Below are 17,044 nucleotides of genomic sequence, written 5' to 3'. Positions count from 1 at the left end.
AAAGGCTGCAGACAGGTCAATAAGGACGAGGAGGGATAGTTTACCACTGTCATGGATGTCATTTGTGACTTTGAGGGCCATTTAAATACTGTGGCGGGGCGGAAACCTGATTGGCGGGATTCAAACATGGAGTTGCGGGAAAGATGGGCACGGATTTGTGAGACGACAAAACGTTCAAGGACTTTGGAGAGGAGAGGAGAGGGGTCAAGGGTGGCTTTATTGGAGGGGGTGATGATGGCAGATTTGAAGGGGAGGGGTATCGTACCTGAGGAGAGGGAACCGTTGACCGTATTGGCCAGCACGGGGCCAAGAAATGAAGTTGGGTGGTCAGCAGTTTGATGGGAGTAGGGTCGAGGGAGCAGGAGTTGGGTTTTGTGGACAAGATGAGCTCAGAGGGCATTAGGGGAGATGGGAGAAAAACTAGAGAGAGAAGTGAGGCTGGTGCAGAGGTGAACCTTGGGGGTGGTTTAGCCCTGATGATGTCATTTGAACCCGATCTGCAAATTTATAAAAGGACCCTGCCGGCTTTGGGCGGGTGTGCTTGCCAACAATTTAAAATTGCAATCCACCAGATCGGGGCGCAAAGTCAGTAGATAAGTTTTCTACTCCATTTTAACTGCCCCTTGCCTGTTTTCTGCCGTGGCGGGGGGGGGGTTTAAGTTTCCTGATATGCCTAATATTGCGAGTGAAGAGAGAGATATGTTTGTGAACAGGTTAGTGTGGAGCAGAAATTCAAAGGCATAGAATCTCTGTTCTGTGGAAGGAATTCCTTTCTTCAATTCTGTTTGAAACATAAAGGATTATCACTGGTGCTTCGAAAACTTCCAATTCACTGCGCAATACCACAAACGCCTCAATAATGTGAATTGCACTAGTCTATTTGTGCAATTTTGGGGTTTATCCAAAATAAATTGTACTTTACAACACTAGAGTAGACAAAAATGAGAGATATTTCACTCCCACATTCTGATTCCTGAGGACAAGGTGCATTGTGACAACCCAAGCAGCCCTTTTATTCCAACACTAGAAACCAGTTTTCAAGTATGAGCATAGTTTGATAAACAGAATAAGGAGGCAGGAGACTTGGATAATAAGTCTAAATGGGGTAGAGGAGCAAAGGGATTTAGTGGTACAGATGCACAAAGTAATGATACAGGTTAATGAGGCTTTTTAATTTAAAAAAGCAAGAACGGCCGTTCGTTTCTGGAGGGATATAATTGAAAATGTTAAACTTGTATAGAACCTTGGTTACTCTACATTTAGAGTACTCTGCACAGTTCTGTTCTCCATATTATAAAATGGATATCGAGGAACTGGAGAAGGTGCAAAAAAACATTCATCAAGATGATGCCAGAACTGAGGGGAGCTGGGGCTCTTTTCTGTAGAAAAGAGAAGGCTGAGGGGTGACCGAACAGAGGTTTTTTAAATTATGAAGGCGTTTGATAAGGTCTACGTAAAAGATGTTTCCACTTGTGGGAGAGACAAAAGCTAGGGGCCATAAATATAAGATAGTCACCAATAAATCTAATAGGCAATTCAGGAGAAACCTCTTTACCCAAAGCGGGGTAAAAATGTGGAACTTGCTACCACAAGGAGTAGTTGAGGTGAATAGCATAGATGCATTTAAGGGGAAGCTAGATAAGCACTCGAGGGAGAAAGGAATAGAAGGATAAGCTGATGAGATTGGGTGAAGAGGAATGGGAGGAGGCTCAATTGGAGCATAAGTGCTGGCATCGACAAAAACAGAAAATGCTGCAAATACTCAGCAGATCAGGCAGCATCTGTGGAGAGAGAAACAGAGTTAATGTTTCAGGTCATTGACCTTTCGTTGGAACAAAATTGTTCCTGTGTATGTGTGTGTGTGTATATATGTATGTATGTAATAGTACATGGCTATTGGTAAATTATGAAGTAATGCAAACCAGAGAATCTGCCAAGTTATCACAGCATTTTACTTAATGTTCTTCACATTCTGAATTGTTCTAGATTTGTCCTTACATTTTATTAGCACATCAATTAATTTCATACTGGCTTCGAATGGGTCTTTAATGAATCTCCTGGTGGGGGGTGGAGGGAAGTACTGCAATATATTTTTATTCTGGCCACTTCTGATCTATTTCAAAGCTTAGTTTAGAAATGTTATTCTTTAGATAATTTCAGCTGTACTTGTATGGTACATTTACTAGTAAGGTTGCATCTGGCCAAGGTCTTTTTGTGTTGCAACTGAGGCATTCTTCTATAATTATGCAACATTAAATAAATGGAGCATTGTGTTTTACTGTAAATGAATTACAGCTAATGGGATGCTATCTGCTTTTCAGTTCAGTAGCTGGCAAACTAACATTTTGTCTGATATTTCAAAATACATTGTTCAGTTTTCCCTTGAAGATAAAAAAAAAAGGAAGAAAATAAATTGACACTTTAAGCAATTTAAATGATGCTCTTTTGCGTGGCAGTTACTTCAATGTTTACAACTATTTGAAAACAGTTTGATGCAAAGAGGTGACCACTTTACCTTGAAAAGTGGTTGGAGGCTGGGGCAACATGTAGGGCAATAATGTTTTGGGCCACGGAGTTAGAAGATATTGGGCTCAAGTTTCGGCCTGAGTTGCTCCTATTTTTTTGGAACAACTAGTTTAGAATGGAGCATCTTAGAAATTGCAATTCTCGGCATTTAGTGAGTTAGAATAGTTCCATTTTAGAACAGTTTTTTTCCAAAAGGGGACGTGTCCAGCCACTTACGCCTGTTTTGCAAGTTTAGGCAGCGAAAACTTACTCCAAACTAAGTTAGAATGGAGTAAGTGTAGATTTTTGTACACTCAGAAAAACCTTTGCTACACTTTATAAATTAGGCGCAAGGAAGGAGAGATAGTGGGGGGGGGGGGGGGGGTGGTGGTGGGGAGGGAAGTTAGAGTGAAGTTAGGGAATTTTACAAGCATTTAACACTTCACTTCTACAAATAAAGAGCCATCATGAATAATAAAAAATTAATCAAATAAAAAATAAATTAAATTTTCCTACCTGTCTGAAGCAGCAGCAGCAGGCTCTGAGCTGTTTACGAGTTCGGCCATTCAGCCAGGGGATAGGGGCGGCGTGAGGCGAGAGTAGTACAGCCCAGCAGCAGCAGGCTCCGAGCTGTGGAGACGAGTTCGGCCGGTCGGCCAGGGGATAGGGGCGGCATGAGGCGAGAGTAGTACAGCCCGACGGCAGTACAGTCCAGCAGCAGCAGGCTCCGAGCTGCGGAGACTAGTTCGGCCGGTCGGCCACGGGATAAGGGCGGCGTGCAAAGCACCAGGAGGGAGAGCCAACCAAACTATGAAATTGCTATGAATTATTATGGTTATACTTTGAGACACGAGTAGGGAGTTTAAAAAGTTTATAAACGTCTAGAAAATTGAAGGTACAAATCATGAGAGGGATCTAGTATAATTTATCACCCTTAATGGATTTCAGTGGCAGCTCACCAGTGCGACTCAAATTTTTCTTTTTGCAGGAATACAAAATAGCTCTCCCTAGATGAGAAAGATAGAAAAGAAATGAAATTTGTGTCCCACTGTGCATGTGCGCACGCTCCACGTATGCGCAGGACTACCGGCACTAAATGTGCTGCTGTGAGCTATCTCCGCCCGCCCCCCCCCCCCCCCGCCCCTAGCAGTTCCTGCTGCACCACATCAGCAAAGAATGACTTTTTTAAAAAAAATGATTAAGAAAGGGAAGATAGACTATGGGCCCAAGTTTCGGGCATATGCAGTAGCTCCAGGCGCCCAAAACTGTGTGGGAGGGGCCCGAAGCACGCAGCCCCTAGCCTTGGCCGAATGGCCTTACTGGGGCTGCGTGCATAAGGCTCCTCCCACCCGCCCCCCCCCCCCCAGACCCAACGCCACCTATCTGTAAATCCAGCCCGAGAACTTGGGCCCGGCTGTTCAGCCTTCTTCTCTCCCTCTCTCCCTTCTCCCCCTCCCCACCCCCCTTCTCCCCCTCCCCTCGCTGTCAGAATCACAGACAGTGAGAGACACACACAGACAGACAGTGAGATAGAGACACACTGGGGGGGCCTTCCCAGCACGCTGTTGGAGGACTCCCGGTGCTGCAGTCGGTAAGTAGAAAATGTTTTATTTATTGATTTTAAAAAATTAAAAATTTTTTTTTTTTAATCTTTTATTATTTTTTTTTGATTTTATTGGTTGATTTATTGATGTTTTTATCATTTATTATTGATGATGGCTCTTTATTTGTAAAACTGAAGTGTTTAATGTTTGTAAACTTCCTTTTTAAAACCCCCCCCCCCCATTCCCTACGCCTAATTTGTAACCTACGCCTGATTTTCTAAAGTGTAGACAAGGTTTTTTCGAACGTACAAAAATCTTCACTTACTCCATTCTAAGTTAGTTTGGAGTAAGTTTTCACTGCCTAAACTTTGAAAACAGGCGTAAGTGGAAAAAAAAATTCTGTTCCAAAGTGAAACTGTTCTAACTGACTAGAACTGGAGCAAACTAAATGCCGAGAATTCAAATTTCTAAGATACTCCATTCTAAACCAGTTGCTCCAAAAAAACAGGAGCAACTGAGGCTGAAACTTGGCACCTATGAAAGTAAACGAGCACAAAATATAAAAACAGATAGTAAGAGTTTCTATAGGTATATAAAAAGAAAATGTGGCTTAAGTAAATGTTGGTCCCTTAGAGGACGAGACCGGGGAATTAGTAATGGGGAACATGGAGATGGCAGAAACACTAAACCAGTATTTTATATCAGTTTTTATGGTAGAGGATACTAACAATATTCCAACAGTGGATAGTCAAGGGGCTATAGCGGGGGAGGAACTTAACACAATCACAATCACTGAGGAGGTGGTGCTCAGTAAGGTAATGGGACTAAAGGCAGATAAATCTCCTGGACCTGATGGCTTGCATCCTAGGGTCTTAAGAGAAGTAGCGACAGGGATTGTGGATGCATTGGTTGTAATTTACCAAAATTCCCTGTATTCTGGGGAGGTGCCAGCAAATTGGAAAACTGAAAATGTAACGCCCCTATTCAAAAAAGGAGGCAGACAAAAAGCAGACAAAAATGGGGAGCAGGCAGGGAAGTGGAGCTGAGTCCGAGATCAGATCAGCCATGATCTTATTAAATGGCGGAGCAGGCTCGAGGGGCCGGTGCCCTATTCCTGCTCCTATTTTTTTATGTTCTACTTCTGTTCGTAACCAGAATGATACTGGGGCTAAAAGGGTTAAATTGAGGACAGGTTACATAATCTAGACTTGTATTCCCTTGACTATAAAAGAGTAAGGGGTAATGAAGTTGATGGAAAGGATTTGATAAGGTAGATAGAGAGAAGCTATTTCCTTTAGTGTGAGAGTCCAGGACAAGTGGGTTAAAATTAGAGGCAGGCCATTCAGGGGTGATATCAGAAAGCACTCTTTTACACAAATGGAGGTGACAATCTGGAACTCTTTCTCTTTCCCCCCCCCCCCCCCCCCTCTGCAAAAGCTGTTGAAGCTGGGGGTCAATTGAAAAATGTAAAAACTGAGATTGATAGATTTTTGTTTGGCAAGGGTATTAAGGGTTATGGAACCAAGGTGGGTAAATGGAGTTGATATGCAGATCACCCATAATCTAACTGAATGACAGAACAGGCTTGAGGGGCTGAATGTCCTACTGCTATTCCTATGTTCCAATTGATTTCAGTGTCTTCTGGTTCGGAGCAGAGAAATTAGCCAAAACTTTCACCCTTGATCCCTATCCTATAACTCCTGCTGGTAAAGAAAATATACATGAACACCTGACTGCTGTGAAGCCCTCAGTGAATAGCCTACATTCACGGTTCGATCTTGTGTGAAGAATGGCTGCTTGGCAAGGTACCAGAGTACTGCCATCTGCCCAGGGAACTGTGCCCAAGCTCTCATCATTGCCTTCAGGGGAGGAGCAGAGAAAAGGGGTGGAAAATCCAGCAAAGAAAGTAAAAGCCTTCTGTTTTAACTGAGGGCTTTAACAACAGTATGCAAATACAATAATTCTGTGACCTACAGAAGCTATTTGCCCCATTGAATACCATTTTGCCCAGTGGCATCCTTGTCTATAATCCAAGCTGCAGTAGGATACTGTGTAATGTTAGAGCAATTGTTATTATTACAGCTTCACAATTTTACTTTAGTCTGTGTGTATGTGTGTGCTGCTAATATAACAAAGATCAATAAGTTTACTACAACCTTTTGAAAGTTTACTTTAATGTCCTACGTTTATTTTCTAATGTCCCATATTGTTCCCCACTTTCAGGGCTGGCAGACAATCTTTATCTGATCTCTGCCAAAGCTGTTCTTTGGTATCAACATATTCCCTTTCAAATCTGCTTGTTTGTTTCTTGTTTCCTTTGCTTGCATATGTCTTCAACCAGAACTGAGTAGGTGGGTGGGTGAGACTGCTGTATGATTAAGCTGCTTACACTATTCTGTAACAACAAAAGGCAGTTTAATTTTTCGCGGACCTGATGCCCATTTTATGCAGTGCCCCGCCTCGGTGGAAATTACAACAGTTCTCAAGCTCCAAACCACGTGTGATGAGACTTCCTCAGTTACAGGGCCACTAGGTGAGGTGTAACATAATCTTCGTAGGATGTTGGGAGGTTGGCTTATTTCGTGGAACAATCCAGAAATGATCAGCTCCATAAACTCTATCCAGATTGTATGTTGGCCTCTGAGAAAATGTCATGCATAGCAGATGATGTAGATTTTATTTGGATTATTTAAACCAAGATAATTTGGAACTCCAACTATGTTATGTGATGCACTAGTATTACTGCATCTCATTGCCAAAAGAGTCATCATTGCAATCCAGTGTATACAAACACTGAAGTAACTTGAACAATACTTCCAGTGGCAACATCACCAACTTCAAACAATTCACTTAAAAGCGATCACATTATAATTCTTTTTCACAAATGCTCCTATTGAAAGACAAGAAGGCAGGAAAGTTCATTTTGCCTTAGGCAGGGTGATAGTTGTCTGTGAAATTCTGCTTGCATTGCTTTCAGAAAGAGGGGAAAAAACAGGAGGTGCCTCAGAGACCTTACCACATAGCAAAAGGATCTTTTGTGTTGATGCTAGGTCAATGGGAGAGTGGCACTCGAGCAGAGATCTGCAATTTATTGTGCATCCGTGTTTTTTATTTAACCAGTGTGCCTTTTGGTCCTGTTTCTGCGGCTCTGGGAAAAGTTGGTTCTTGCATCCTATTGGAAGCATGGAGTTTCCCTCCCTTGCACTAGAATGGGGTTATACAACAGTCAATATAAAACCTAAGAAGTACAAGACGGCCTACTACAGCAGGTTTTGTATCTCCCTGCTTCAGTGAATTGAGGAGTTGATCACCTACTGACTCCCAAGTTACACTGCCATTTTTATGTCAAAGGGCACTGACCCTATTTTGCATCAACCTGAAAGTAGTAGCATAAGGGCAATCTTAAATGCAAGACTTGTTTTCAGGTTAACTATTTTAGTGGTTTGCAGAACTAGCAGCTGAAAACTGGGCATCCATGAAGTGCTATAGGCCACCACCAGCAGCAGAATTGTATTCCACCACAATCTGTAACCTCATGGCCCAGCATATCCCTCACTCTACCATTACCATCAAGCCAGGGGACCAACCCTGGTTCAATGAGGAGTGCAGAAGAGCATGCCAGGAGCAGCATCACATGTACCTAAAAATGAGATACCAACCTGGGGAAGCTGCAACACAGGACTACATGCATGCTAAGCAGCACGCTATAAACATCTAAGTGATCCCACAATCAACTGATCAGATCAAAGCTCCGCAGTCCTGCCACATCCAGTTGTGAATGGTGGTGGACAATTAATCAACTAATGGGAGGAGGAGGCTCCATGAATATCCACATCCTCAATGATGGCTGAACCCAGCACACGTGCAAAAGACAAGGTTGACGTGGTGGCAATCATCTTCAGGCAGAAGTGCTGAGTGGATGATCCATCGGCCTTGTCCTGAGGTCCCCACCATCATAGAAGCCATTCTTCAGACAATTCAATTCACTCCACGTGATATCAAGAAGTGGCTGAGCACACTGGATACAGCAAAGGCTGTGGGCCCTGACAACATCCCTACTGTTGTGCTGAAGACGTGCTCCAGAACTCTCCGTGCCTCTAGCCAAGCTGTTGCAGTACAGCTTCAACACTGGCATCTTCTGACAATGTGGGAAAACTGCCAAGGTATATCCTGTCCATAAAAAGCAGGACAATTCCAATCCAGCCAATTACCGCCCCATCAGTCTACTCTTAATCATAAGCAAAGATGGAAGGTGTCGTCGACCATGCTATCAAGCGGCACTTACTAATCAATAACCTGCCCACTGATGCTCAGTTTGGGTTCCGCCAGGAACAATCAGCGCCAGACCTCGTTACAGCCTTGGTCCAAACATGGACAAAAGAGCTGAATTCCAGAGGTGAGGTGAGTACCCTTGACATCAAGGCAGCATTTGACCAAGTGTGGCATCAAGGAGCCCCAGTAAAACTGCAATCAATGGGAATCGGGGGGCGGGGGGAACTCTCCACTGGCTGGAATCATACCTTGCACATAGGAAGGTGGTTGATGGAGGTCAATCATCCCAGCCCTAGGACAGAAAAACATAAGAATTTGGAGTAGGAGTTTGACCCCCATGCCGTGCTCCCCCATTTAATAAGATCATAGCTGATCTAATCTTGGGCTCAGCTCTACTTCCCTGCCCGCTTCCCATAACTCTTCACTCCCTTAGCACTCAAAAATCTGTCCATCTCCACCTTTAAAAATGCTCGATGATCCAGCTTCCACAACTCTCTAGGGCAGGGAATTCCACAGATTTACGACTGAGAAGAAATTCCTCCTCATCTGAGTTCTAAATAGGTAACCCCTTATTCTTAAACTATGCCCCCTAGTTCTGGATTCCTCCACGAGTGGAAATATCCTCTCTGCATCTACCTTGTCGCTGCAGGAGTTCCTCAGGGCAGTATCCTAGGCCCAACCATCTTCAGCTTCTTCATTAATGACCTTCCCTCCATCATAAGGTCAGGTGAGGTGTTCAGTTCCATTCGCAACTCCTCAGAAAATGAAGCCTGCATGCAGCAAGATCTGGACGACATTCAGCCATGGGCTGATAAGTGACAAGTAACAATCTTACCACACAAGTGCCAGGCAAATGGCCATCTCCAACAAGCGAGGGTCTAACCAGCTCCCCTTGATATTCAATGGCATTACCATCACTGAATACCCCAGCATCAACATCCTGGGGGTTACCATTGACCAGAAACTTAACTGGACCAGCCACATAAATACTGTGGCTACAAGAGTGGGTCAGAGGCTGGGTTTTCTGCGGCGAGTGTCTCACCACCTGACTCCTCGAAGTCTTTTCATCATCTACAAGGCACAAGTCAGGAGTGTGATGGAATATTTTCCACTTGCCTGGATGAGTGCAGCTCCAACAACACTCAAGAAGCTCGACACCAGCCAGGACAAAGCAGCCCGCTTGATTGGCACCTCATCTACCACCTTAAGCATTCACTCCCTACACCACTTGTGGCTGCAGTGTTTACCATCTATAAGATGCACTGCAGCAACTTGCCACGGCTTCTTCGGCAGCACCTCCCAAACCAGCTACCTCTATCACCTAGAAGGACCCGGGCAGCAGGCGCATGAGAACACCATCACCTTCAAGTTCCCCTCCAAGTTACACATCATTCTGCCTTGGAAATATATTGCCATTCCTTCATCGTCACTGGGTCAAAATCCTAGAATTCCCTCCCTAACAGCACTGTGGGAGTAACTTCACCACAAGGACTGCAGCAGTTCAAGAAGGCGGCTCACCATCACCACCTCGCAGGTGATTAGGGATGGGCAATAAATGCTGTCCTTGCCAGCGATGCCCACATCCTGGAACACACACAATAAAAAGTAGGTTGTGTCACAAAATGACACCTCCATGAATAGTTACGGTTTGAAGACTAAACAAAGAACTCTGAACCAAGATTCCAGAATGATTTAGCCCTTCTCTTTTTGTTCTTTCCATATAGCCAGAAACCTACTTGAATCTAGAACTATTTTAATAAATGCATCAGCTTGAATAGTTCTTTTACAATACCAGCTAGATTTTTTTAGCTGTTATTATTTAACCATTGGTTCTTAAGGTAAATAGTTTGCAGATTAGACAGAAAGTCTGTCATTTTAATTGGGAGCACAATGGCAAAAAGAGCAAACGGTTAACATGACCAACTGTAGGCTTATTATTAGTGAATGTGTCATGAAAGACAAATGTGGAATGATAAATGCCAAGTTGATTTTAATATTTTCCTTACTGTATTTACAAGTCTTTAATCAACCCCAGTTTTATTGGAGTTAACTGTTGGAGGAGTACTTATTACGAAGCCATGTACACTCTCGAAGAAACATTCTGTTTAAATGATGGTAGGAAGTTTTGATCATCTATTTCTAGCTTGAGTTATGACTCAGACTTGTATCATAAACAATAAACATGCAATTAGAGAGAGACATTGCATAGTTTCAATGACGTGAAGTAAGGATGTGATTCAATGTAGTTGGCAACGAGGTGGGGGATTCTGGATAAAGAGGGAGTAAACTTTTCCAGTTATCTGAAGGTGTTTACTTCATTTGAACTCTAATTATTTGCTAGACTTTGGGTTCAGAACTACAAGCTGCTCACAGATGGAAGCACAACATTTTGTGAAATGTTGCTAACATCACACACTGAAGGAGTATAAAATATCTCTGATCATCCATGCTAAAAATATTGTGTTACTTAACACACACTCCCTTCTGTAATCTTTGGACTTGTAAATATTGCGAGCCCTTTGTTTCGAGATACGGTGGCTGCAGTGTAGCTGAAGTGATTAATGTCAGTAAAATAAAGTCAATGCTAAATTGGAAAGGGTTGGTGACTGGACGGCTTTGTGATTTAATCTTTTATCGTACACTTTACTGTTTTATCGGGATAGAATCCACATTGAGAGATAAGGGTAAAACCCACATGGTTTTTCTTCATTATTTCCTGTTCATGGTGTCATTCACGGGGCACCCGAACATTTGCTGAAGCACAGCTTCATTCTCCATACGTTCTATTGACAAAACTGCTTTTTAGGAACAGTTTAGACCAGGGACCAAGTGTCAGCTTGGGTCAATTACAGGTAGTAACTTCTGACTCAGCCAAAAAAGTTTTTGGATCTAGGATGACACTCCAGTGCAGTTCTATGGGGATGCTGTCCTCAAGGTGAAACATTAAACTGAGTCCCTGTTTGCTTGTTCTACTGGTTCACATGGCCATTAAATATTTCATTGAACTAGTTGAAAAAGAGCATGAAGTTGTCCCTATATCCTGACAATATTTCACCTTCAAACACCACTAGAATTACAGAATTTTACAGCAGTGTTCCATTATGTTCATGCCAGCTCTCTGACAGACTTTGCATTAGTCACATGCTGCTGTTCTTTCCCCATATTCATTATTTATTTATTTAAAAAAAATATTTATCCACATCCCGTTTAAGAGCTCTTATGGATTCTGCTTCTGGTACTGTTTCGTGACCGAACGACCTTCAGTATAATTTTTAAAATCTTAACCGCACTCTCTTGGTGACCATCTTAAATGTATGCCCTCTAGTTACCAACTCGTCAATTAGTGGAAATAGACTCTTGTCAGATCTTTGTTCTAATGAAAATTCTATCTTCATAACTAAAGCCTTTCGTCCCTAGTATCATCTTAGTAACTCTCTTCTACACTGCCTCCATGGACTTGACATAATTCCTAAAATAGGAATTTTAATACTGAACACAGTATTCCAACTGCAACCTATCAAATGCTTTGCATAGATTTGCTTTTGTACACTCTGCTCCGGTTTATAAAGCCTGGGACCCCATATGTTTTTTAACTTATTAATTTGTTCTCTTTACTATTTTAAGATTTGTATGTCTAGCCAAATTTCTGCTCCTTTTCAAGTTTTTAATCATTTAATGTATATTTATTCTCTTTGCTCCTCTCAATGCATCCTCTCAAATTTCTCTGCATTAAATTTCAACCGACATCTATTTTGCTCAATCTACTAACTTTTCTGTCCTTCTGAGGATGTTTATAGTCCCCTGTTTAAAAATTATTTCTTGGGATGTGGGCATCACTGGCAAGGCCAATATTTATTTCCTATGCCCAATTGCCCTTGAGACAGTTGTGGTGAGCTGCCGCCTTGAACTGCTGCAGTCCACTTGAAGGTGCTCCCATAGTGCTGTTAAGGAGGGAGTTCCAGGATTTTAACCCAACGATTATGAAGGAACGGCCATTATATTTAAGTCGGGATGGTATGTGACTTGGAGGAGATGGTGTTCCTATGTGCCTACTGCCCTTGTCCTTCTAGGTGGTACAGGTTGTGGGTTTGGGAGGTACTGTGAAGAAGCCTTGGCGAGTTGTTGCAGTGCATCTTGTAGATGGTACACACTGCAGCCACGGTGTGCTGATGGTGGAGCGAGTGAATCTTTAAGATGGTGGATGGTGCCCCAATCAAGCGGGTTGCTTTGTCCTGGATGGTGTCGAGCTTCTTGGGTGTTGGAGCTGCACTCATCCAGGCAAGTGAAGAGTATTCCATCATGCTCCTGAGTTAGACCTTGTAGGTGGCGGAAAGGCTTTGAGAAGTCAGTTGAGACACTCGCCGCAGAAAACCCAGCCTCTGACCCACTCTTGTAGCCACAGTATTTATGTGGCTGGTCCAGTTAAGTTTCTGGTCAATGGTGACTCCCAGGATGTGGATGTTGGGGAATTCGCCGATGGTAATTCCATTGGATGTTAAGGGGTGGTGGTTAGATGTGCTTTTGGTGTAGATGGTCATTGCCTGGCACTTGTGTGGTGTGAATGTTACTTGTCACTTATCAGCCTAAACCTGCATGTCATCCAGGTCTTGCTTGCATGTGGGCATAGACTGCTTCATTATGTGAGGATTTTCAAATGGAACTGAACACTGCAATCATCAACAAATATCCCCACTTCTGATCTTGTGTTGGAGGGAAGGTCATTGATGAAGTGGCTGGAGATGGTTGTGCCTAGGACACTGCCCTAAGAACTCCTGCAGTGGAGTTCTGGGGTTGAGATGATTGGCCTCCCACCACCACAACCATCTTCCTTTGTGCTGGGTATGACTCCAGCCAGTGGAGTGTTTTTTTTCCCTGATTCCCATTGACTTCAGTTTTACTGGAGCTTCTTGATGCCACACTCAGTCAAATGCTGCCTTGATGTCAAGGGCAGTCACTCTCACCTCACCTCTGGAATTCAGCTCTTTTGTCCATGTTTGGACCAATAGTTAACCACACACTCCCATTTTTATGTCTGTAAATGTTATTTTTCTTCCTATAGTTATGTCCAGATCACAACTGTGATCCAGGGGTCACAGTCTAAGGATAAGGGGTAAGCCATGTCGGACCGAGATGAGGAGAAACAGAGTTGTGAATCTGTGGAATTCCCTACCGCAGAGAGTTGTTGATGCCAATTCATTGGATATATTCAAGAGGGAGTTGGATATGGCCCTTGCAGCTAAGGGGATCAAGGGGTATGGAGAGAAAGCAGGAAAGGGGTACTGAGGTGAATGATCAGCCATGATCTTATTGAATGGTGGTGCAGGCTCAAAGGGCCTACTCCTGCACCTATTTTCTATGTTTGTGGGACATAGTTCTGCACAAAATGGCTGAATGGTTTGCCGACACAAGAGTTACTACATTGTGTGCACTGCGGAACATTTCCGAGACATGGTAAGGTGCCATATAAAGGCATGTCTTTTTATCCGTTTTTCTTTCTTGAGGTTTACAGCTTTTGTAGTCAATATTCTTGCATCTTATTTACTAATAGTAGAAGAAGGTTGTCTAACGCTCGTGTCATTTTGAATGTATGCGGATGCAACTTGGTTGCATTAATTGACTGGGAATTGTTCCCAAATTCTGATTTTGAAAAAAAATTAATTTTGTCCCATCATGTTACCCATCCACGGTTTGTCCTCTCCTTCCTACCCAACAGTTTTACAATGTGTGCACATTGATGCACTGTCTGGCGTGCACACACACTGGGTGGTGATTTTAATTCATAGCCACATGCTGGACATATAGTTCATGCTTGTTTTAATCCAATCTATATTAGATGGTGAGTCAACATCTACTGAGAACACAAGTTAGCATTTCAGGATCTATCTTCTCAAATGCTGAGTGATTCCAGCTATTTGTTTCTGTCTGATTTGCAGCATCTGCAGATGCTTTGCTTTTTGTGTATTCAAAATCACACTTGTACTAGCAATGTGTAATTGGAATAAAGCCTGTGCTGCCTTTAATCTGACCTCTGCTTATCAATGTAAACTTGCTGAGTTATGTGTTCCATAAACTCATCTCTTCAATCAGTTTCACATCTATAAAAATAATTGCCTGCAGTGCACAGTAAACAACCAGCGAGTGACCACTGTGTCTGCCATTACACACACACAATGGGAGAGGGTTTTGCATTCAACTTTAAAAATCTAGTTAAATGCTTTGAGAACTGATGGCCCAAGTAGTCTAGCTCTATTCAATGACACTTGCCTACCTAGCCTGGATTAACAACAACAACTTGTATTTATATAGCACCTTTAACGTAGTGAAACATAGCAAAGCACTAGGCAGGAGTATTATACGATAAAAATTTGACACCAAGCCACATAATTAGAAATTAGCGCAGGTGACCAAAGAGGTATGTTTTAAGGAGCGTCTTGAAGGAGGAATGAGAGGCAGAGAGGTTTAGGCTGGGAGTTCCACAGGCCAAGACAACAGAAGGCATGGCCACCAATGGTTGAGCGAATATAATCGGAGATGCTCAGGAGGGCAGAATTAGAGGAGCGCAGACATCTCCAGGGGGGTTGTGGGGCTGGAGGAGATGAGAGATTTGAAAATAATGATAAGAATTTTGAAATTGAGGTGTTGCTTAACTGGAAGCCAATGTAGGTCAGCGAGCACAGGGGCGATGGGTGAGCGGGACTTGGTGTGAGTTAGGACACGGGAAGCTGAGTTTGGATCACCTCTAATTTACGTAGGCTAGAACATGGATGCCAGCCAGGAGTGCGTTGGAGTAGTCAAGTCTATGGGTAACAAAGGCATGGATGGGGCTTCAGCATCAGATGAGCTGAGGCAAGGGCGGAGACCACAATGTTACAGCGGTGGAAATAGGCGGTCTTAGTTATGATGCGGATATGTGGTCAAAAGCTCATTTCAGGGTTAAGTATGACACCAAGATTGTGAACATTAAGATAACTATTCCAGATAAATAATGAATCTGCATACTTGTAGCAGTAGTGTTTTATAGGGCTATTTGGAGAAAGGAATTAAGATTTGTTTTGCTTCTGAAATGGCCCCTCAGAAATTTAGAACTCAGCAGAGGAGGACAAAGGGTTTGATTAGGGCAGGGAAAATGGAGTACGAGAAGAAGCTTGCAGGGAACATTAAGGCGGATTGCAAAAGTTTCTATAGGTATGTAAAGAGAAAAAGGTTGGTGAAGACAAACGTAGGTCCCCTGCAGTCAGAATCAGGGGAAGTCATAACGGGGAACAAAGAAATGGCAGACCAATTGAACAAGTACTTTGGTTCGGTATTCACTAAGGAGGATACAAACAACCTTCCGGATATAAAAGGGGTCAGAGGGTCTAGTAAGGAGGGGGAACTGAGGGAAATCTTTATTAGTCGGGAAATTGTGTTGGGGAAATTGATGGGATTGAAGGCCGATAAATCCCCAGGGCCTGATGGACTGCATCCCAGAGTACTTAAGGAGGTGGCCTTGGAAATAGCGGATGCATTGACAGTCATTTTCCAACATTCCATTGACTCTGGATCAGTTCCTATGGAGTGGAGGGTAGCCAATGTAACCCCACTTTTTAAAAAAGGAGGGAGAGAGAAAACAGGGAATTATAGACCGGTCAGCCTGACCTCAGTAGTGGGTAAAATGATGGAATCAATTATTAAGGATGTCATAGCAGTGCATCTGGAAAATGGTGACATGATAGGTCCAAGTCAGCATGGATTTGTGAAAGGGAAATCATGCTTGACAAATCTTCTGGAATTTTTTGAGGATGCTTCCAGTAAAGTGGACAAAGGAGAACCAGTTGATGTGGTATATTTGGAAGGCTTTCGACAAGGTCCCACACAAGAGATTAATGTGCAAAGTTAAAGCACATGGGATTGGGGGTAGTGTGCTGACGTGGATTGAGAACTGGTTGTCAGACAGGAAGCAAAGAGTAGGAGTAAACGGGTACTTTTCAGAATGGCAGGCAGTGACTAGTGGAGTGCCGCAAGGTTCTGTGCTGGGGCCCCAGCTGTTTACATTGTACATTAATGATTTAGACGAGGGGATTAAATGCAGTATCTCCAAATTTGCGGATGATACTAAGTTGGGTGGCAGTGTGAGCTGCGAGGAGGATGCTATTAGGCTGCAGAGTGACTTGGATAGGTTAGGTGAGTGGGCAAATGCATGGCAGATGAAGTATAATGTGGATAAATGTGAGGTTATCCACTTTGGTGGTAAAAACAGAGAGACAGACTATTATCTGAATGGTGACAGATTAGGAAAAGGGAAGGTGCAACGAGACCTGGGTGTCATGGTACATCAGTCATTGAAGGTTAGCATGCAGGTACAGCAGGCGGTTAAGAAAGCAAATGGCATGTTGGCCTTCATAGCGAGGGGATTTGAATACAGGGGCAGGGAGGTGTTGCTACAGTTGTACAGGGCCTTGGTGAGGCCACACCTGGAGTATTGTGTACAGTTTTGGTCTCCTAACTTGAGGAAGGACATTCTTGCTATTGAGGGAGTGCAGCGAAGGTTCACCAGACTGATTCCCGGGATGGCGGGACTGACCTATCAAGAAAGATTGGATCAACTGGGCTTGTATTCACTGGAGTTCAGAAGAATGAGAGGGGACCTCATAGAAACGTTTAAAATTCTGACGGGTTTAGACAGGTTAGATGCAGAAAGAATGTTCCCAATGTTGGGGAAGTCCAGAACCAGGGGTCACAGT

General features: G+C 43.3%; 1 protein-coding gene across 1 annotated transcript in view; it reads left to right on the top strand.

Annotated features, from left to right (window-relative positions):
- Positions 1–17,044, top strand: part of ssh2a (slingshot protein phosphatase 2a) — a 166,514-nt gene that overhangs the window by 49,363 nt on the left and 100,107 nt on the right. The window lies entirely within an intron of this gene.

This window comes from Pristiophorus japonicus, chromosome 16 (assembly GCF_044704955.1).
Source record: "Pristiophorus japonicus isolate sPriJap1 chromosome 16, sPriJap1.hap1, whole genome shotgun sequence".
Taxonomy (NCBI): domain Eukaryota; kingdom Metazoa; phylum Chordata; class Chondrichthyes; family Pristiophoridae; genus Pristiophorus; species Pristiophorus japonicus.
The sequence above is the reverse complement of the archived record's forward strand: the minus strand, read 5'-3'. Positions and strand labels throughout refer to the sequence as shown.